Raw genomic sequence first — 22,365 nt, forward strand, 5'->3', positions numbered from 1 at the left:
CATTTAGTACTGAGACCTTGGCTAAGTAACTTGACATTTTTTTTAACCTCTTCCAAGTGGTAATATTTTCCAGTTTGTCTTTTGGCATAGGGTAATGGGGTATCTTCAAGTTATTTAATTGAATAGACTGCCTGGTTGGGGTTCATGAGAATTTGTTACATGTATTTTTTTTTTTTGCAAAAGTTTGCTTTTTATTTATTTGTTTATATGATTAAGTGTATTCTTGAACATTTTGGTTTTCAGATTACTAGGACCATATCACTTATTACTTCTCTATCTATCTGTACAATGCCTTATATTTTCTAAAGCATTCACATTTTCTTTTCTGACTTGATCCTTACAATAGTTCTGTTAGGGAAATAAACTGACTTATTTCCATTTTGGAGGAGGAAACTGAGGCCCAAGTAGGATTTGGTGACTTGTCATAGTCACTCCATCTTTGCATTAGGTCCAGGGCCTGTACTCAGGTGCCTTTTGAAACTCCCATTTAGTTTCTTTTAGTTCAGTGACTCTGACTTATGTAAATGAGTCTTGAAAAACAACAGGTTTTCAAACACTTTAGAAATGGAATGTATCATCTTTACTATTTGCATGTTTAACCATAACTGGAAGAAATTATATTGTCTGTGATATTACATTTGTGCTTGTTTTCAGGGTGTGAAGCCTGCCACAGGTGAAGTTGTGTTGGATAGTTTCCAGGACTCTCCTTCCCATTCTGAGCTGGACTCGGATATCAAGCCTGCAGTCGGTGGAGCTGCTACTTCCATCAGACTTGTCAGAGCAAACAGAGATGCTCATTCACAGGGTCACTGCTATTAGGTATGTTGGCATGCTGTTTGAAGATAATGATTATGAAACTGATTTACTGACAAAGCCAAACTTGTTAAAGTTGTTAAAAATAGTTTATAATTATAAAAATTATATTTCAATGTAACTTAAAAAATTTTATATTTCAGCTTTTTTAAAAATTACATTTCAGAATTGTATTTCAAAGTAATGGAAATTTTCAAAAGAAAATTACCCGTACTGTCTCTTTAATGTAAGACTATAAAAATGATCATTTTAAAGGGGCTTCTGATATTACTTAATGCTATTGTTTGGTAATTAAGGGGCTTATGATATTACTTCAGTATATTGTTTGGTAATTTTCAGTTTCTGGAGATAAGATTCATTTTTTGGAAATCTTACATAGTTTTGAAAATGCTTTCTTTGTGCTTTATTTTCTTTTTTCTATTTTTAAAAAAATTTTATTGTTGGTTGTTCAAAACATTACATAGTTCTTGACATATCATATTTCACACTTTGATTCAAGTGGGTTATGAACTCCCATTTTTACCCTGTATACAGATTGCAGAATCACATCGGTTACACATCCACTGATTTACATATTGCCATACTAGTGTCTGTTGTATTCTGCTGCCTTTCCTATCCTCTACTATCCCCCTTTTTGTGCTTTAAGTTTCAGTTCAGTGCTGCGTCCAGTAGTGTCCAGTAGTTTTATTTACAAGATCTAAGGTCACATGACTTATATATGAAATGGTGTAATGGGCACTGTGGCTGTAGAGGAAGAAAATGAGTCTATTATATGTGTCTGGCACAGTTGACAACCCAGTAGGAGAGGCAAATATGTACATATCTAACTGGATTCATGAGGCATGATATGTTATGTACCATTGAGGAGGATTCTATACTGCCACTGTGGAGCAGTGGTGAAGACCAGCAGTGGTGGTGAAGAGACCAAAATTTTGGGCTGGGGCTTAAATGAAGAGGAAGTTGTATATTGAGGAACTGGACTTTAGAATTAGGCAAGCAAGCACATAAAGATTTTCATTTAGTAAGTCGACAAAACAGTTAGAAAATCAAACTGATTTATTAAGTGAAGTTCCATATGTTTCTTTGATCTTAAAGTTAAGAGTGTTCATTCTATTTAAATGTAACTTCCAACAAAGTAGCTTTCATAATTTGTTTTTTGATTATAACACAGACATATGTTCATTTAGAAGTTAGGATTACAAAAAAGAAAGATAAAGTAATTCAAAATTGTAAAACCCAGAGATAACTACATTTTAGTGTATTATTTCTGTATACGTATACCACTTTTTTCATTAATGAACTTGGATTTGTATGGCAAAATCACTTCGGTATACTTTTTTTCTTTCTTTTTGAGCCAATCCTGAGTAATTTATTCTGACATGTGTCAAGGAACATTGAAGAAAGAGCAGATCTGTGAAGCCCCAGAAGTTTTTTGTTGTTGTTGTTTGTGTTTTTACTTTTTGAAAATTTTAAATTTTTTAAAAAATTTATTTTAATTAGATATATATGACAGAATGCATTTCATTCATTGTACACATAGCAGCACAACTTTACATTTCTATGGTCGTACACGATGTAGTGTCACACTATATGTGCAGTCATACATGAACCTAGGTTAATGATATCCATCTCATTCCACCATCTTTCATATCCCCATGTCCCTTCCCTACCATTCCTTCCCCATGCCTGATCAAAGTTCCCCCATTTTTCCCTTGTCGCCCCCATTATGGATCATCCACTTATCAGAGAGAACATTCAGTCCTTGTTTTTTGGGGATTGGCTTACTTCACTTAGCATGATATTCTCCAACTCCATCCATTTACCTGCAAATGCCATAATTTTATTCTCTTTTAATGCTGAGTAATATTCCATTGTGTGTGTGTGTGTGTGTGTGTATCACAGTTTTTTTTCCATTCATCTATTGAAGGGTATCTAAGTTGCTTCCACAGTTTTAACTATTGTGAATTGAACTGCTACAAACCTTCATTAAACAAAGAAAAACTCAACAAATAAAAATATCAAAGCCCTAGAAAAAGAAGAAAAAAACAACCCCCAAAATAGTAGAAGACAGGACATAATTAAAATCAGGGTGGAAATCAATGAAATTGAAACAGAAGAAACAATTCAAAAAATTGACAAAAAGATAGTTCTTTGAAAAAATAAATAAAATTGACAAACCCTTAGCCACCCTAATGAAAAGAAGGGAGAAAAACTCAAATTACTAAAATTTGTGATGAAAAAGGAAATATCATAACAGACACTATTGAAATATAGAAGAAAATTAGAAACTATTTTGGTATCCTTTTTTTTTTTTAACTTAAAAGCTTCCCATATCTTTTGTTTATTTTGGAAAACTTCAAACATACAAAATTATTCAGAATAGTGTAGTAAAAGCTCATGAACCCATCAACTAGCTTTACCATTTCTCAATTCGGAGCTTGTCTTATTTCATCCATCTCCCTCTCTGGTTAATTTATTTTGAAGCAAATCTTAGTAAACATTATTTTATCTGCTAATATTTCAGTAGGTACTCTTGAAGGCAAAATGATTGCACAACATTTAGTTATGTAAATAGGTCATCATTTATCCATTTCCCTTTTGTTATGTTGTAAATATTTTTTTCAGTATTACAAATATTGCTGTGATGAATATCTATGCAAATATTTCTGTATGTGTGGTGCATCTTTATTTCCTTCAAATGAATTCCTGAAAATAGAATTTCTAACTCAGGGGGTGATAACTATATATTTATAAAGTTCTTGATTACTTTTTAGAATAAATAATATTAATTTATATTTCCACCAGTATAGCACAAGAGGGTTCCTTGAACCCATGCCAACATTGGGGGTGATAATTTAAAAATTTTTAACCTTTCACATAGGTAAAAAATTCCACATCAGGTCCCCTAATTTTGTTCTTAATTCTTTTCTGTGTTCAAACTTGAATGTTTAAAAATCATATAGTAAAGTTACAAGGGGTGCTGCTATTGGAGAGCTAAAAGAATTAATCAGATATCTACTTTTTATTTTTAAGACTAGTCTTCTAGAGCTATATTTTCAGTATTTCACATTTGACTTCATTTTTTTCATAATTGAGTATTTATTTGACTTAGGCTAATAGAAATTAAATTTGATCAGTTGCATTATCAGGCTCATTTTCTCTCTTCTGCTTATTTATTCAAAATAATAAAGACAAAATTCAGTACAATGTCAAAACATCCCACAATGAAGACATTTCCAAAACTGAATTTTTGTTTAACAAGAACCATTGCCTAGTGATATTCATAAATGTCCATTTATCACATGAGATACCAAAGCCTGAATTTGGAGACATTTTAGATGTCATATATGAGTTTTACCAAATTTAATGATTGCATCTGTCTTGTTTTGATTTGTATTTCTTTGGTTAGCATTGGGAGTTTATATTTTTTCCTCTGTTTAATGACCACATGTAAGTGCTCATTCTTTTGCATACTTTGTTTATTTTAGTTTCATTTGACTAAACAGCCAAAAGTTGGTATTTCTGTGGAGTGCCTATAGCTAATTTATATCTGTGGACAGAGTGGAGCAGTGGAGATTGAAGAATCATAGGGTCAAACAGTGCAGACCCCTGTAACATAGAATTAGGTTGGAAAACTGATCTTCCCCTTAGTGACTAAGTAAATAACTCAACAGTATTACCCATTATTGTTCTTTTCTGGGTGATAAGTGTGTTTACCTTATGGGATTGCTGTATGGATTAAATAAGTTAATATGTTAAAGGTAGATCAGTCCTTATCTCTTTTAACATTGTCTCTCTCCTGTTCACTCCTGGAACTCTGTCATATGTTTTTTAGACCTTCTTATTTACTCTCTGTGCACGATTCTTTATGGTCTAATTGTATAAGTCTCCATCTATAGCTGTTTTTTATATCCTTTTGAATTTTTCTGCTTCAAAATTAAAAGAATTTTGACTCTTCTTTAAATTTTTTTTATTATATTTGAGTTCACTGCTTATGCATTGATTTTAATAGACTGTCTGGACCAGTTAAGTCCTCCATGCCTCTAATCATATTCCTTTATTTTTATACTTAAAAAGTTCACTCCCCATACTGAAAGTACTTCATTTTTATTTTCATCTATATTTCACATTAGTCACTTTTTCTTTGTTTTACTTTACTCTGTGAGGTAAAATCTTACCATAATTCCCCCACTAAATACAAGTGGTTCCAGTTAACATCCATGAAGTTTAGCTTTAGCAACCTGAGCTATAACTCCTAGATGTATTTTTTAAACAAGATAACTTAGCCAGTTGCATATGGAATACTTTTATTTAGGTATGAAGAAGATAACTCTAGAATTCTGCCATATTTATTACCAATAAATAATATAGCATTGAATTTTCAAATATAAAAGAATTTTTGTTTTTGGCAGTATCCTAGAACCCTCTAGAATCCCCTTTTTTCTTCTTCAGTATATGTAAAGGTAAAAAGAAGTTTTCATCAATTACTGGTTGATATTTTGTTAATATTGAAGACATTGTATATTAATGCTATGTGAAAAAGACAAAAGAAATTGAATATCCTGAAGTATTAGCTTTTTTTGGGGGTAATCTTAACATTTACCACAAGAGGTCTCCAAAAGATTTTATATCTATGAATGGCAATTTAAAAGACTACTAAAACTTTACTTCACATTTATTTTCTATCTTCAGATATAGACTTACTTAATTTACCATTTTTTAAAAAAATATTTATTTTTTACTTATAAGTGTACACAGTACTTTCATTTTATTTTTATGTCATGCTGAGGATCGAATCCAGTTCCCCACACATGCTACTCTACCTCTGAGCCACAACCCCAGCCCCTAATTTACCTTTTTAATGCCAGGGATCGAATCAGGGGCGCTAAGCTACATTCCAGCCCTTTTTTATTTTTTGTTTTGAGACAGGATCTCGCTAAGTTGCTCAGGGCCTCATTAAGTGGCTGAGGCTTGCCTCAAACTGGTGATTCTCCTGCTTCAGCCTCCCAAGTCACTGGCATTACAGGCATGTACCACAGGGCTCAGACTACTTGCTTTATATTACATTGTAATTTAGAACAAGTATTAGTCCAAGATCATAGTAAGCTAAGCTAGAATTATTATTTCTAAATAGTGACAAGCTATCAATTTTTCTAGGGTTATTTATCTTTATGTAAAATGCATTTATAAGATTTCAGCCGGGTCTGAGGAAATCAGTTATAGTATTTTGCTACCCTTCCATTTGTTTTAAGAATATATAAAGAGAAAGAAATGGAAATCAATGATTTTGAGCTCTGCATTAACCTCAATTAAGATTGCTTTAGCTTAGAGATGTTGTATAAAACTAGTTGAGAGGAAAGCTATAGAAAGCAAAAAAAATAACATTATTATTAAATATTATTAATATTTACTAGTTCTACAGAAACCAGTTTTTGAGGCAGGTAGGGTTAAATTAAACACAGCAGATGATTCTCAATTTTATGTTTAGAGAAATGAGAGGATCCTGGGCACTGGTCTAGCCAAAGAAGGCTTTGTGGAGGAGGTAGGCTTGGATGGGGACATTTTCAGGGTGGAAGGCTTTGAATTGGAAGAGGGGAGGAAAGAAGGTATGTTGTGTGTGAATGCAAACAGTATGAACCCTGAGGCATATGGAGAAATAGTAGGAAAATGTGAAGACAGTGACAAGACTTTCCTTATTAGGGGGAAACTCCCATGTTGAGAACTGAGGAAGAAAGTGTCCCAGAGGAGCAAATCCAGGAAAGTGGGTATGGTGGACTCTTTGTGGAAAGTCAGTAAGGTTTTGGGCAATGTAAAAAAGAAGAGGAGATCCTGCTGCTTAGATGGGACAGTGAATTGTAAAAAATGAATACTTCCCCTAAACGAAAAAGCATACATGAGAAGAATAAGATTGAGGAGTTTGGAGAATGCCAGTAGTTGGGAATAGGAGGAAGAAGAATGGAAATAGAAAGGGAGGACATAAAGAGTTGGGTGGAGAACTGGAACAAGGTAGGGATGTGGAGTTATAATTTATTTGTTGCACTGATATTAATAGTGAATTAGTTTTTTACAATATTGACTCTTATATTTCACTGAAACCACATGACATGTAGTAGTGCTAGCTTTTACTCCTCCTCCTCCTCCTCCTCTTCTTAGAGTTTTATGGTTATACATAGTAGTTAGGTTCATCCCGATTGACTCATACATGCATGGAAATCAGTTTCCATTTATGATCCCTCATGATCCCTCCCTTTTCCCTCCTGTACTCCCTCCCCTTTTCCATTCTTCTTCTCCTTCCCCTCTTGCATCCTTCCTCAGTGCTACTAGACTTCCTTCTGCTCAAGTAGAAGCTAGCTCTAACCAGTTGATGCTTTGTGAAAGAAGATCCTGCAGTAGTACAGTGACTTTAGCAATTTGACCTTTGAAATAAATGCTTGAACATGTCAATGTTTCTTCAAAGAAAGGGGTGTATACTGCAGATTTAAAGAAAGCATTGAAATACTACATTATTGAAACATTTATATCATCTATGGTTTAACCCAGACCATTAGCTAACATGTTGTTTTTATATTGAAAATTTGTATCATCTGAATGCCATTTATGATGACAGATACTTGATGTTACTGTTGTAGCATTTTAATTTTGTATTTTCTTATTAATGTAACTACTAGAGACTGCTTACCAATTTGTTTTGTTGTACTTTAATTTTCAGTTTCTTAATAGAAAATGTTCAGTAGTTTTAGTCTCAAAATGAAGTTATAGTGGGAGACTGTGTATGCTATTAACAGCAACTCTTCTGTGGACTAGCACTCTGTTATGGCTGAAGTCCAACTCTTTCTAATGTCATTATTTGAGTTTAGTATCAGTTAAAAAAAATCAAGACTTTTTGAAGGATGGGGGGAATGGAGGTTTTACTCATTAACTTGGTTAATAATATGAAATGTTATTTAGGGATCAATACTTAAGGGTACCAATTTAGTAATTGCAGTGTTCCAATTTGTTCTATCAAAGTTTAATAATCTCAATTCCTTGGGCTCATATGAGGTCATTTCAATATGATTCTTAGGCATTAGGAGCTAAGTAAATGAGGAATGCTGTTCTAAACACTGAGTAGCATACTGACATGAATAACAGACCCCTTAAATTTTATGGAAAAGTGAGGTTGGATAAAGTCAGGGCATTCTGGGAAGTGTGAACACAGAATGGAACAAGGGAATTGCAGGTCGACTGGAAAGTCAGATGAGTGTGGATGAGGAGTGGCCAGGCACATGCTAACACATAAGAGATTCTCAGTGAGTATTTGTTGAATGTCTGTATGTTCAAGGCAAAAAGAAAGACTGGAACTTTCCATTCAGGAGATTGGGCACTAGTGGGAATTTGTATTGATATTTCTCAAAGTTGGCCTATTCACTTCTTTTAAAGGTGTTTATTATTTTGTGTTAGAATAATAATTTGTTTTACATTTGTTAAATTGTAATATAAAAAATTATAGTAGCAACTCATGTTTCTTGTATAAGTGAGAAAATGTGTATTTTTTAAAAGAAAAATTATTTTTGTTAACCACATTATTTAAATATTAAAAAAACCTAGTGATTAGTTTATAAATTTGTATAGCAATAGAGTTAAAAACAAAACCTGAGAATCAAGTCATGCAAATATAAATAAGAATCAAGTCAAACTCATATAAGTAAGTGGTTGTTTGTTGAGAAGAATGTTATTCTTGATACTGAAAATAAACTGTTCCTCCTAATTGGAGTGGTGTACCTCAACTGAGAATTAGGCGCATGCTCTTTCTCTCTCTCTCCCTCTCTCTCTCTTTTTCTCTCTCTCTCTTTTTGTCTTTATGTTTTTTAGACCAGTTTTAGGTTTACAAGTTTAGCAAAATTGAGAGGAAGGCATAGAGATTGACCATAGATCTCCAGTCCCCACACATGCATAGTCTCCTCTGTTATCAACATCTTTCACCAAAGTGGGAAAATTCTTTTCAATTCAACGTTGCTGTGCTCTATAATGCACTGTGTAAAGATTCAGTTCATTACTTTTTTCTCTCTTTGAACTATAGCTTGACTTAGGTTGTTTGCCTTCCTCTTGGTACAAACATACCACTTTTAAGACTGCTTCCATTCCCCCCCACCACCACCACCAATTAAACTTTGGCACCCATTAAAGTGTTCTTTATTGCTAATATGAATTTATTTTAGTTGTAAATGGATACAATACCTTTATTTATTTATCTTTATGTGGTGCTGAGGATCGAACCCAGAGCCTCACCCATGCTAGGCGAGTGTTCTACCACTGAGTCCCAGCCCCAGCCTCACTAATATGATCTTAAATGTTAAGGCCAGGTGCAGGAATTGAAGCATGTAGCAGCATTCGTTTTAAAAATTGGTAGTTGGGGATCTAGGATAGTGTTTTTCAAATTGAAGGTAATGAAATCAATTTGATCATTAATAACTAACACTGACTTAGAATAGGATATAGAATAGTGTAAATGTGTGGTTAGGGTGGGTATTTTATGAAATCTTTTTTTTTAGTTTTATCTGTGTATAATTTCTAATCCTCTCTCCAATACCTATCATGTTTATAATGGTCCAAGAAAATAATTTAAACTTCTAATTTAATATCAGTTAAATGTAATTTATTAATGTAGTTTGGTGATTATTTCATATGTTTTATTGATTAGATATTACCCAGAAGTATATTTTTAAATAACACAACTCAAAGGAAGTGAATAATTACAGGCTAATGAATTAAAAATTCTAGAGTTGACATGATTTGCTGATTATATGTTGCCTACATAGAATATCCAGAAGTGACAAATTATTTGAGATAATCAGAATTCAGCAAAGTCATTAAATATAAGATAATTTATAAAGATGAAGTGTTAGCAACAACTTTTTCCATGGTGTTCTAAGCAGATTTCTATTTTCCTTGTGTCCTGTTTACTTCTTCGTGTTTGCTTTTTGTTGAGAGAACTTCCATTAGTTATTCTTTTAGAGGAGGTCAACTTGTGACATTCTCTTAGTTTTCCTTCATCTGAAAATATCAGTTTCTCCTTCATTTTGAAGGATGTTTTTTTTTTCCTGCCAGATATGGGATTCTGGGTATATATTCTTTTCTTTCAGCACTTGAAAAATATTATGCCACTTCTCATGAGAAATCTACTGTCATTCAAATTGATTTTCCCTTGTAGTTAAATTATAGTTTCTTTCCTGCTCCTTTCAAATTTTACTTTGTCTTCAGTTTTTAGGATTTTAATTATGATGTGTCTTGGCATGGAGATCATTGGTTTTATTCTGTCTAAAGTTCACTCAGCTTCTTGAATCTGTAGATTTAATATTGCCAAATTTGTGAATTTTTCATTCATCCATTCATTCTTTCTTTCTTTTTTTTAAATCAAAGAGTTTTTACTTTTAATACTTTTAGTTGTAGATGGATACAATGCCTTTATTTTATTTATAACCCAGTGCTTTACATGTGCCAGGCGAGTGTTCCATCGCTGAGCCCCAGCCCCAGCCCCATCCATTCTTTATTTCTTTTTTGTTTTTCAGCCTGCTTTTGTCTTCTCTCCTTCCAGGATGCTGATTTAAAAAAAATGTTAGATTTTGTTGTTTTGGTTGTGCAGGCCTTGAGGATTTCTGTTCAGATTGGGTTAGGTCATTTGTTTGTTCCATTTTTCCGGTTCACTGATAATTATCTTTGTCCTCTTTGTTCAGCTATTGATTCTATCCATAATGCTTTCTGTTTTGGTTATTGTATTTTTCACTTTTAAAATTTTTGTTTAGTTTTTCACTATGTCATCTCTTTGCAGAGAAGTTTTCCTTGCCTTGGCTTTTATCTTTCCATTTGCTTCAGGCATATATGTTTTGCTATTAAATCATTTTTCATTGTGGCTGTTCTGAAAGCTTTGCCAGATAATTCTGACAATTGTGCCATCTTAGTGTTGACTATTGATTGTCTTTTTCAATCTAGTTTGAGATCTTCCTGTTATTTGGTATGAGTGATTTTTTATTCCTGTGCTTTTAAGAATCTGGATTTTATTCAAGCCTTCTGATTTCCCTGATGCTGCCTCAGCAGGATGGAGGTGTGCTGACTCATTATTGACAGGTGGGATAGAAGTGTGGGTTCCCTAAGTGGCCTCTGTTGTTACCTGAGAGAAATGGATGCTTCTTGTTCCTGCTGAGTGGGGTGGGAGTTCCAGTTCCCCATATGATTGCCATCAGTTCTCTGACATATCATTGTCAGAGGGAGAGGAGCCTCATTACTGTTGGGTGGGAGTGGAATTCTATGCTCCTTACATGGGCTCCTCAGATATCATGGGGTTCAAGGGCTCCTTCCTGGCCAGTGAGGATGAGAGTCTTGGGTTTCTACTTGTGCTTCTCTGACATAATTAGCAAGGGGTTTGGAGTGCTTCACATCAGCCTGATGAGAGTAGATATTTAGGTGTCCCTTAGTCACTGCTAATACAGGTAGAGGTGAGACCATAGGTTTCTTTGTAGACTTTGGTTAGGTAGAGTAGTTATTGTCTAAAAGTTTTCTCTTTTTAATCTGACTTTTCCTGTGTGTTTATCTAGGGACAAGAGATTTTGTGGGACTTTTTTCGGGGATGGGGATCTGTGCCCCCTTGACCTTTCTAGATTGTCAGCTGCTTAACTCCAATTTTGGGTTAAATATGAAGAATAAACATTGTGCCATTCCTCAGATTCCAGATTTCTCAGCTCATCCACATTTTCTCTACCTTTCAGAGTTGTCTTAGTTTTTTGTTTTGTTCTCTTGTTTTTTCTTGGCAGCACTGAATATTGAACCCAGGGCTTGTATGTGGTAGGCAAGTGTTCTACCACTAAGTTACACCCCTCACCCTCTAATGTTTGTTTTTTATGTAACATACAGGAAGCTTTACTTAGTGGGAGATATAGAAATAAGGAAAATACATCTGTTACTTCTTCCTGGAGCAGACATCCTTTAGTCACAATCTTATTTTAGTGCATAAACTTTGTTTTTTTTGATGTTCTTTTTTTTGTACCACAATTGAACCCAGGAGCACTTAACCACTGAACCACATCCCCATCCCTTTTTATATTTTATTTAGAGCCAGAGTCTCACTGAGTTGCTTAGGGCCTTGCTAAAATGCTGAGGCTGGCTTTGAACTCACAGTCCTCCTGCCTCAGCCTCTCAAGCTGCTAGGATTACAAGCATGCACCACTGCACCCGGCTCTTTTGTGTACACACACACACACACACACACACACACACACACACACACACGTGTATTTAGTTATTGATGGACCTTTATTTTATTCATTTATATGTAGTGCTGATAATCGAACCCAGTGCCCCACACATGCTAGGCAAGCATTCCACCACTGAGCTATAACCTCAGCACACCCTTTGATATTCTTTTAATCTAAATAAAAATGAATGCTTGGATAATGCCAATTTGTAAATCTTTCCTGCAGTAAAATTGAATTTGTGGGTGAATCTGTTTAAAAGAAAATTTTTTTTTTCTTTTGTAATTTAAGTTGCTTTTTGTATTTTTAGAATCACTTGAAGTTTAAGCATGTTAGTTTTGGGGTTTTTTTTAAAGAAAAATCAGTGGGGAAAAAATTGTTGTCTCATTCTTGGTGAATTTAAGCATTCACAAAGTAATAGTAAAATTTTGCTAGCTTTCCATCATGTGATTAGGTCATATCACCTTCTTATAAAGTTTATCCTTTCTTGTTTATTGAACACAAAAAATTAAGTATTAACCTTAAAATCAAAAGTATGTGAATGAACCTCAATACCAAGTAGACTCATGGAGCCCAGAGAAAGGCATAAATCATGTACAGAGCCCTTAGTTGAAAGGGGAATGGCCCTAAAGTAGGAAAGGTGCCAGATTGAGTTACCCGGGGCATTGGCCACCACAGGTAGAGCTGTGTTGCACCTGTTTTATGAACCTGATAGAATTTTAAGTGGTTTACAAATAAGCATTTTTTACTTTTGTAGTTAAATATTTACTTAAGATATATTAAAAACATGCGATTAGTAAATCAAACCTGATTTCATAAATTTTTATGGTGTAGAAAGATTCTTACACTGGTATTTGAGTTAAAAACCTGAGTTGATTTAACAAAAACTCTCAGGTTAATGTGACAAATGTGACATTATTGAAGATGGAGGAGGAATGGCTGAAATTAGGGAATGTATTAGAATACATGGTGGGACAATCTATGTCACATTTATCTGCTTGTTATTTAGTTTCTGTTTGTTTGTTTAGGTTACATCTAATATAAATTGGACCATTGTTTGAATATTTAAAAAAATTTCAAAGTCATGGCATAGAGAAAGATAGATAATGATTTCCTGATTTAAAAGGGCATTTAAGTTCTTGAAAATGGGCTGTTCTCCATTGGCTCTCCTTTATTATTGGGATATTTTATTCTAGGGCTGGGTATGGATCAGTGGTAGAGTGCTTTCCTAGCATGCACTAGGCTTTGGCTTTCATCCCTAGTACCACAAAAGAAAAGAAAAAGAGTTTAAGTTAATTTTTTTAACTTAGGTGGCTAGCAGTAAATTCTAATCAATTATCCTTTTAAAATTATTTTATTTTTGGTATTGGAGATTTACTTTACTACTCAGGTGCTTTACTACTGAGCTACCTCTCCAGCCCTTTTTAATTTTTTTTTTTTTATTTTGAGACAGGGTCTCACTAAGATGTTGAGGCTGGATTTGAATTTGCAATCCTGCCTCAGCCTCCTGAGCCTCTGAGATGATAGGTGTGTACCACCACTCCTGGCTCTTTTCCTATTAAGAAAAGTTTCAGTCTTGACAGATAGTTCCAGTAGAATCTCATTTTACTGTCAATCCTGTTAGTTGAATATTATTATATATTCATTCATTTAATCATTCTTAGAAACATTTATTGGGTGCTGTGTGCTAAGTTTGTTACTAGGTGGTAAAAATGAATATAATTCTTACCTTTTGGAATACTTACAGTCTAGAGAGGAAGGTAGGAGTGGAAACAAACCAGTATGGAAGTATTGATTGTTAAGGTTTTAAGAAATACTTCTAGCATGGGAGCATCAGGGTTTGCCCAAAGGAATCAGGCAGAGTATCCCTGAGGAGTATGGTAGAACTGAGACTGGGAAAATTATGGCCAGGTAGATGGAAGTCGTGGGGAGTAAAACTCATATGGTTAGGCTGTTCTGCATGAACATGGTGACCTGAGGCAAGACAGAGGTGGACTTTGGAGAAAAAAGGTGTGGAAAGTAGTTAAAGAATCAAGGTGAGCTCGGTGCCATGATGCATGCCTGTAATTCCAGTACCTCTGGAGGCTGAGGCAGGAGGGTTGTGAGTTCAAAGCCAGCCTCAGCAAAAGTGAGGCACTAAACAACTCAATGAGATCCTGTCTCTAAATAAAATAAAAAATAGGGCTGAATTCAATCCCTGCTCCCCCCAGCCAAAAAAAAAAAGAATCAAGGAGAAAGAAACAGTGGAGGGGCAAGAAGACAAGGGGTTGGATATGGGGTTTTATGTGAAAAAGACTGAGATGAGATGGATGGTGATGGGAATAGTATAATAGTGATCTTTTTCTGTCCCTAACACCTCTCATAGTAGCTCACATACAGTAAGTACTTTATGTGCTTGATAATGAATGATTAAATAAGTGACAGTTTGAATAAGGAAAATAATGGATCTCTCCTTTTTGTTTGTTTTTTAATATTTTTAAGTTGTAGATGGACATAATACCTTCATGTTATTTATTTATTTTAGTGTGGTGCTGAGGATCGAACCCAGTGCCCCGCATGTACCAGACAAGTGTTCTACCACTGAGCCACAACTTCAGCTCTCCTTTTTATTTAAGAAAAATGATTTGCCTTTTATAAACCTAGAAAGTTTGCTGGATTAGCTAGAAATTCATACATAAAATATGTGTGATGATCAGTGTATAGTTACATGGGATACATATAGTCAACTCATTTACTTCTCTTGGGAAGACCATTTTAATTTCCTATCATTTTCTTTCCATTATTTTCATTCTTTAAAATAAAAAATTACTTTAAATTACTTTAAGCATCCTGACATTTTTTAAAGATGTTCTCTTATAGTATCTATTAATGGAAGCTACATGGTTAAATTATGATTAAGGAGTTAAGTAACTATTTTAAAGATTGATGTTGATCATAACTGTGCCTCAGTCCCATCTCTGGCACTTGAAATTTTTTTGTTGTTGTTGTGTTCTTAGGAAATCATTTTTTTCTCTTTATATTCTAGTTCATCTTCTTTTTTAGAGTAGAAAGTAATTATAAAGTTGAGTTCTTTGTTATTTTACTTTATTATGTTTATTAAACTATAATTTTACTTAGCTGTTTAGAAAATCCAGAATTAAAAACTTGTGTTAGCAGAGATGGTAGTGGATTCAATAATAGAAATAAATTTCATACACAGTAGGAAAATGCTTATCTCTAGGAAAGCACTTTGAGAGGAAGTATTCTAAAAAAGTATTAAAAATCTGTTTTATATGTTTTATATGGGGAGTGCTCATCCTTTTAAAAAATGATATCTGTTTCTTTCCAAGAGGAAGTGCCATTGTATTTTCAGTAGTTTCCTTGATATTGATTTCTTTTTGCATATGTAGCTAGTGCTTTAATTTTTTTTTAGTTGTAGATAATACTTGTATTTTGTTTGTTTATTTTTTATGTGGTGCTGAGGATTGTACCCAGTGTCTCACACATGCTAGGTGAGCACTATACCACTGAGCCACAACCCCAGCCCCTAGGTAGTGCTTTTAATAGGCATGCTTAACTCATATATGAAAATCCAGATTTTAAAACATAATAAATTAATAGATGATTGTTACTCTGTAAGAATGTTTGCTCTAGGGTTCATTTAAATAATGAGCTTCTTTCATTGAGTAAATCTTCTTAGTAATATATCTACTTGAAAAGAATAAATGGGGTATATAGGCAGTACATTTATTGACAGGAGTTGAATAGGAAGAAACAGCATTTGAGGAGCCTCCAGGAAATGATTTTACTGATTACTACAGAGAGCTCTGAGGGGCGGGGGGTGGGGGGTGTTCACTCTACTTGAACAGAAATTTCAGAAGCAATTGTATGAGGTGTATAGCATTTGCTTTACTAATTCTACCGGACTTTTGTAAATGCACCTGTTCATTTAGGGTTGAAAATTTAACTGCACAGTCTCCTCACTAACCAAAGCACTTTGTCCCTTAAGGTTTTTCTCAGAGGTTTGTGTTGTAAATCTTAATATCCTGAAAGTATGCCTTTCCAGTCTACTGTAGAGAGTTTTATTTATATTTAATTTGCAAAAAATAGTTTTAAAAATTAGTCATCATTCAGCCAGGCATGGTGGTGCAGGCCTGTAATCTCAGAGCCTGGGAGGTTGAGGCAGGAGGATTACAAGTTCAAGGGCAGCAAGTTAATTAGGCCCTGTTTCAAAATAAAAAATAAAAAAAAGATTGGGGATATAGCTTAGTGGTAGAGTTCCCCTGGGTTCTGTCTCCAGTACTGAGGGAAGAGGGGAGTACTTTTAAATCATTTATGTTAGCAGCAAAAAAGTCCTACATTAGCGAGAAGGAGGAAGGGAGGCAAGAGAATATGTTGGGGAACGAATTGGAACAAATCATGTTATGTGCATATATGAATATATCACAGTGAGCACAATTATCATGCACTGATAAAAACAAAAATTTCTACACTAAATATCAAAGTAGTTTCTATCATTTCAGGTGAAGATGGGGAAACTATGAATTGCAAGGTGGGGCTGAAGGAAGAAAAGTGATTTCAGGAGATGAAGGGAAAGATGGATTCCCTACCATATTCCAGTTACACTGTTTCTGGTTTTAGTAACTCTTACACAAGCCTGTGAAGCAAATGTAGTTATCCTCATTTTACAGTGAGGTGCAGAAATACTGAAGTGTTAATCCTCTTTCAGAGTTATAAGATCATGTAGGGAGTAAGGGGCAAAGCTTACTAGATCCTCCAGGAAGAGTTGACCTTCTACCCTCATTAGGATATAACCTGATATCCATATAAAAGGGTAGAAATCCCCCTGTAATTGAACTCTTAATGCAGTTACCAGCTGTCCTCAGGATGTCAGTATTTCTAACTTTTTTTCCTATTTCTTTTTTATTGCTCAGAGAGATTCCTTTCCCTCTGTTTCCTTCTAGCAAAGCTTCCTGTTCCTTTGTCTTAAGTGAAAGACTTGCTTCAGAGCTCCTCTGTGCCTGCTTATCTTTGTGGACTTAGCCTTGTCTATCAGTCTTTTTAGTGACTCCTTCCTATCAAACCTCCCTGCTGAAAGGAGATTTCTTACTAATTTCTACTATTTGCCCCTCATTACTCTGAGATTATTCTCTCTTGTTTTCAGGCTGGGAATTTCTTCCTACTCCCATGCTGTGTGTGTGTGTGTGTGTGTGTGTGTGTGTGTGTGTGAATACTTTATAGCCTCTTGCCCAAGGCTTGATCCCTAAAGCGGCAAAAATGTGTGAAGTTCTGATAGATTTTTTCCTTACAGTTTTTCTTCCCTTTCTTGTTAATAAAAATGCCTGTCTGGTATTTGATATTATCTTTCTCTAGTTTGACTTAACATACATAACTCTGAAGTTGATGATATTTTCTCAGGTTTGCCAGAATAATCTAGTGCAAGTTCCTAGAGTCTTTCTCTGAACAACAGCATGAACTCTTTCTTCCTGTGTACCTTCAGCTCTGACCAACTCTTCTTGGCCAGGCAGAGCTGGGCTTTGTACCTCATGGGAGTGGACATGGATCCTGGAACACTGTGTGTGCTGTCCTCCATTGTCCCCAATCCTAGTATGAAGGCTGGTTGAGAAGACTGCATGGTAAGTGGGTCTGCATGCCTTCTCTGATGGCCACCCAGGGCCATGGCTGGCCCCAGGGTTGGTCCCTCCTGTTGGGAGATACAAGAACAGAGGAGTGCTAAGTGACCTGTAGATTTTTAAGATGGATTGTCTCTAGCCAGGAAAGTCTGCTCCTGAAACATTAGGGCAGTGCTTTTCCAACTTGGTCACACATCATTAGTGGATTATGGAACAATTTTGTGGGTTGTAGTTACCACTTAAAAAATGAAATAGGATATTATAGAGTTGATGATATTTGAATACATTGTATGTAATAAGCCTGAGGGTTTTTTTTATTTGTTTGTTTTTTTTCTTTTTGGTACTGAGGATTTAACCCAGGGGCACTTTACTTCTGAGCTACATCCCCAGATCCTTTTTATTTTATTTTCAATTTTGAGTCAGGGTCTTACTGAGTTGCTTAGGGCCTTGCTGAGTTGCTGAGGCTGGTTTTAAACTTGGAATCCTCCTGTTTCAGCCTCCCTAGTCACTGGGGTTACATGTGGGCTTGCTAAGCTTGAGTATTTTTTCATGAAATTCCCCTCACCCCCATTTGCTGTATATCCCAATCCTGACTTTTACCCAAGAAAAAATTGCTTCCAAAAGGACAAATTGACTTTTGGATATTTTGGTTTATAGTAGATCAAATAATGTATTCAGACAGCACATTAGCAGTTAATATTTTCCTTTACTTTTAATAAGCTCCACAAATGTTCATTGTAAATTTACCATGAATCTTACTGTTATTTAAAGGTCCATGACGGTTGGCTAGTGAGGGCTCCCAATCCATTTGGAGAGACAACATGAATACAGATTGCTCCAGCACAAAGCAGATTGATATAGTTTAGATCCCTAAACTAAACTAAATACTAAGGAACTAAACCAAATACTAAGACCACAGAAGTAGAGAGTAAATTTGTCTAGAGCAGCACTGTTCACTAAAAATATAATGTATTCCACAAATGTGAGCCACATGTATAATTTAAAATTTTCTGGTAGTTACATTAAAAAGGTAAGAAGAGAGGTTGGTTAGAGATGGTGTTTGGACCCTAGCAGTTTACTTCCAGAGGTCCAGTTCTTCATAATTAATATGGGTTAGTGAGTACTCCATGGCTGATCAAAGTCAAGCTCATTTAGAATAGATGCCTTCAGCCATATTGAAGAAAGAAAAGGAAACTAAAAATGTTGAGCAGAGGAGTAGAAAGGAGTAGGAGAAATGCTTCCTGCTCAGGCCGGAGAGAAGAAAGCGGCTCAGTTGGGACGCGGGTCTGGACCCCCACTTGCTACCTGGAGCTCAGTTCCACAGGGAAAACCCTTCACATGGATCTGTGACTCAGGACCTGGGGAGCTGGGGCTGGAGGGCGCACTGGAGCCCTAAGTCAATGTTTCCAGAGCAAACACCACCACCAGAAGTGGCAAGGTCACTGACACACCACATGGCTCTCCCCAGCTAGGGCCAGGTCCCTTTAGGATCATTGTTATCATTCCTGGATCCGCCATCCCGGCCCTGGCGCTGCCATCCCGGCCCTGGCGCTCTGATACTCCTCAATTGGTCCATTCAAACAGAGGCCCATTTTGCATATTATTCTTAATAAATATTCATAGTTCAAGCCATAATGGCCCTGTCAAGGCTCCTGCTTTGAATGCATGTTAACAACAGAGTGTCTTTGTATACTTACATGTAAAAATACACTGGCCACCCTGTGGATATGCAGCATATATATTTATAAATAGTTATCACTGAATCATGGCTGACATTTTCAAAATGCTGTATTTGAACTAGACCTCGTTTTTTTCTGTCTCCCAAGCTGAGAGGCCAGAAGAGGTTAATTAATCCAATTTTGCCTAATAATGTGTGGCGTAATGATCTATTATAGTTAATTGCAACCATTTGAGTTTATGAAAAGCTAAGCCCATGATGAAACTATGAAGAAAAAAATAATTGCAATTACACTAGGGGAAAAAACCACACCGCTGGGTGTGAGTTAATTATTGCCCAAACTCCCATTATAAACAAACAAAGTGTGTGGGGACAAATGATTCTACTGTGAAAACAACATGAAAATGGTTCATATAAATAAAAAGTCCAGGGATCAGAAGTAAATTTCTCCCAATTGATTTGATGCTACTTCCCCTTTCTTATTTTATTTTATTTTATTTTATTTTATTTTATTTTATTTTTTTTGGTTACAAGGATTGAACCCAGGAGTTAACCACTGTGCCACATCCTTGGCCTCTTTTTTTTAATAATATTTTTTTATTCGTAGAATCCCACTGGTTATACAGTTATATAGAGAGAGTAATAATGTTTACTGATTCATTCTATTATCTTTCCTACCCCTATACCCCTTCCCCTCCCTTCATTCCCCTCTACCTAATCTAAAGTAATTCTATTCTTCCCTAGCTCCCTGCCCCATTGTGAATCAGCATCTGTATATCAGAGAAAACATTCAGCCTTTGGTTTTTTGGGATTGGCTTATTTCACTGAGCATGATATTCTCCAGCTCCATTCATTTACCAGAAAATACCAGAATTTCATTCTTCTTTAAGGCTGAGTAATATTCCATTGTATATACCACATTTTTTTTATCCATTCATCTGTTGAAGGGCACCTAGGTTGGTTCCATAGTTTAACTATTGTGAGTTGAACTGCGATAAACATTGATGTGGCTGCATCACTGTAATATGATGATTTTAAGTCCTTTGAGTATAAACTGAGAGGTGAGATAGCTGGGTCAAATGGTGATTCCATTCCAAGTTTTTTGAGAAATCTCCATACTGCTTTCTGTTTTGATTTTCATTTCTCTAATTGCTAAAGAGGTTGAACATTTTTCCATGTATTTGTTGATCAATTGTATTTCTTCTTCTGTGAAGTGTCTGTTCAGTTCTTAGCCCATTTATTGATTGGGTTATTTGTATTATTATTATTATTATTATTATTATTATTATTATTATTAAGTTTTTTGAGTTCTTTACATATCCTGGAGATTAATGCTCTATCTCAGGTACATGTAGTAAAGATTTTCTCCCATTCTGTAGACTCTCTCTTCATGTTACTTTTTTATATTCTATTTAGAGACAGGGTCTTACTAAGATGATTAGGGCCTTGCTAAGTTGCTGAGACTGGTTTTGAACTTGGGATCCTTCTGCCTCAGCCTCCTGAGCCACTGGGATACTTCTCCTTTCTTGACACTTAAATAGGGCACTGTATTGCAGGTATATTCATGTCCAAGGTTATCTAGTGGTTAAGTTTGTGGCTAGGGCTGACACCCTGAGAAGTTTCATTCAGTCCATATCATGGCTCAGACACAAGCTTCTGCCTGAAGTACCTGGCATGATTTTTTTCTGCACTGTGAAACTATCTCTACTGGTGGAAAAGCTTACCAGGCTTTGCAACTATTGGCTTCTATTGACCAATCAAGCACATGCCTGACTCTTAGGACAACAGCATATACCCACCTCCAGGCTGGATCCCATCTCCAGGCTGGACTGCTCACAGTATCTGCCCTGCACGCCACAGCTATGGGTGTTTCTTTACATCCCAACCCTTACTCTGCTGTGCTTGTGATCCTTCCCCCACTCCAGCAGAGTAGGGGCTTCCTTAGGACTGTGACAGTCATTTTTTTCCTCTATACCCTGGCAATAGTAGTTGCCCAGCCCCTTAATAAAGTTTTAAATGAATAAACAAAAGAAAGAATGAATGAATGAGTACATTTTCCTTCCTTACAGGCCTAAGTCAGCACAAATCACTTGTTCTTTTCCCCAAAAGTGTCCTTTGTTTCTTCTCCCTGAGGGGACTGTTTCATGGGTTTCTTGAATCCTTCCCAGGCACACAGTAGTGTAACCACAAGATCAGCTACCTAATTTGTAGGGCCCACTGAAAAATGAAAATGCAAGCCTCCTACTTTTAATTATTATTCTAATAATTTTGAAGCTTAAAAATTCTTTAAAATTCACAAACTTAAATTATTGGGACTGGGGTTGTGGCTCAGCGGTACAGCACACACCTACTGTGCTTGAGGCACTGGATTTGAACCTCAGCACCACATATAAAAATAAAAAATAAAAGTATTGTATCCATCTACAACTAAAAATGTTTTAAAAAATATTAAATTATTAAGAAGTATTAAGAATTTCAAAACAGAGCTGCATTAATCCTTTCTAAGAGCCAGGCCATGAGTCTGGCCCATGGTCCATGGTTGCAGGTCCATGAAGTCTGCTGTGTCTAGCCACCTATTTGAAATTACCCTGCATGCCATGCCCTTTTATCTGGTAACTGCAACTTTTATTTGAGGACCCAACTATGTATGTAGCTTGCTTGGGACTAACATCACCTCACTATTCCAGGTGTGGATGTGTGATCTGACCTGGTCAATGAGAGAACTGCATCCTCCTGGCCATGATTGGTTTAAGGATGGGCATGTGACTCAAGCATAACCAATGAGAATATGCCTCAGAATTTTGCTTCAAAAAGGAGGTACTTTTTCCTTGTGCTGTTAACTTGGTCATCAGTTGGGAAACCCTGCCTGGGAAAAAACTGATACTAAAAAAGCAGGGCTGAAATGATGAGATGAGATTCCTGCCAACATCTGATTGAGCTGATCTTCTATTTGTTTCTGTTCTTTCTTTCATTCCTCTTCTTGTTCTTTTAAAATATGAACCAATAAATTTCCTACTTGGCCTAAGCCAGCTTATGT

At 35.6% G+C, this 22,365-nt stretch overlaps 1 pseudogene across 1 annotated transcript in view; it reads left to right on the forward strand.

The window, feature by feature from the left end:
• LOC144368161 (DNA mismatch repair protein Msh3-like) overlaps positions 1–22,365 on the forward strand; it is a 55,658-nt pseudogene that overhangs the window by 22,393 nt on the left and 10,900 nt on the right. The window contains exons 8-9 of the transcript XR_013427940.1: positions 655–819; positions 22,016–22,145. The product of XR_013427940.1 is annotated as a DNA mismatch repair protein Msh3-like (transcript). The remainder of the gene's footprint in view (positions 1–654; positions 820–22,015; positions 22,146–22,365) is intronic.

The sequence above is a fragment of the Ictidomys tridecemlineatus genome, chromosome 2 (assembly GCF_052094955.1).
Source record: "Ictidomys tridecemlineatus isolate mIctTri1 chromosome 2, mIctTri1.hap1, whole genome shotgun sequence".
Taxonomy (NCBI): domain Eukaryota; kingdom Metazoa; phylum Chordata; class Mammalia; order Rodentia; family Sciuridae; genus Ictidomys; species Ictidomys tridecemlineatus.